Genomic DNA, 1,574 nt, shown 5'->3' with positions numbered 1-1,574 from the left:
TGGCATCTCAGTCTTTCGTTTTCTAAGAGTAATATTTTTTTAAAGATTTATTTATTTATCTATCTGTTTGTTTATTTATCATGTGTAGAATGTTCTATCTGCGTGTACACCAGCACACCAGCAAACACCAGATCTCATTATAGATGATTGTGAGCCACCATGTGGTTGCTAGGAATTGAACTCAGGACCTCTGGAAGAGCAGACAGTGTTCTTAACCGCTGAGCCATCTCTCCAGGCTGCTAACATCTCAGTCTTATCTTTGACCACAAGCCTTCATGCGCCAAGGTTCACTTTCTGGAAGTTGGGCAGTTCAAACATTGCCTTTGTGTTCCTGGTACCTATGCTCAAGAAAGCATCACGTGGCCCTGCATAGCAAGCGGGCTCATCTCTTCATCTACTGCCCCCCGCCCCCTCAGCTTTGAAATTGATATGTAGCAGAGGCTGACATTTAAACTTCTGATCTTCCTGCCTCCACCAGTGCTGAGTTTACCTCAGCCAAGCTGGTGTACCTGGTGCTGGACATCAGGGCTTCATGCCCGCTGAGCACTTTACTAACTAAGCTGGAGCCCCAGCCATTCTGTCTCTCTCTCTCTCTCTCTCTCTCTCTCTCTCTCTCTCTCTTCCTTTCGTGTGTGTTTGCATGCATGTTCATGTGTGTAACTAAAGTGTGGGTTCGTTACACCGTGTGTGGAGGTCAGAGGACCTCTACGGTAGTTCTTGACCTGTCAACCTTGTTTGAGACAGGCTCTCTTTGCCATGGGTAGATGTGTCCCACTGTGGAAGTGCTGGGATTACAGACGCATGCTACTACATCTAGCCCTGTGTGAATTCTGGGGATCAGAACTCAGAACTTCCAGTTTGTGTAGTAGGTACTTCACCCACCAGAGCCATCTCTCCAGGCCAACACTTCTTATAAAGCCACTAATGCCACTGTGGCAATTTCCCCTATTGACTTCCTTTAGGCATAATTACTTCACAAATGTTCTATCCTTAAATACCAATACACAAGACTTTGAGGGTTAAATTCCCAACTCTTGAACTTGAGGGAGGGTTACCCATTCAAACTACAGCAGTGTGTTCATGTTACTATGGGATCAGATTCCACAACTTCTCATTTTGCAACATTGAAATTTCATACCCATTAAACAACCCCAACTGCCTGCCTTCCCTATCTCCCAGGAACCACCATTCTACTCTTCCAATGCAAAAAGGTTTTGGCTACTTTAGAAACCCCATACAAACAGAATCATTCAAAACTTACCTTCTTGTAACTGGCTTATTTCACCTTGCAACATGTCCCCAAGGTTCATCCACATTGTAAACTGCACTAGAATTTCATTTTGAAGGCTTACTAGTATTCATATATGCAATGTTCTGGCTAGTTTTATGTCAACTTGACACCAAGCTAAAGTCACCAGAAGAGAGAGTGTCAATTGAGAAAATGTCTCCATAAGATCAGGCTATAGGCAAGCCTATAGGACATTTTCTTTTCTTTTCTCTTCTTCTTTTCTTCTTTTCCTTTCTTCTTTTCTTTCTTTCTTTCTTTCTTTCTTTCTTTCTTTCTTTCTTTCTTT

The sequence above is a fragment of the Psammomys obesus genome, unplaced genomic scaffold (genome assembly GCF_907164565.1).
Source record: "Psammomys obesus unplaced genomic scaffold, mPsaObe1.curated_primary_1811, whole genome shotgun sequence".
NCBI lineage: Eukaryota > Metazoa > Chordata > Mammalia > Rodentia > Muridae > Psammomys > Psammomys obesus.
This window is presented reverse-complemented; position numbering follows the sequence as displayed.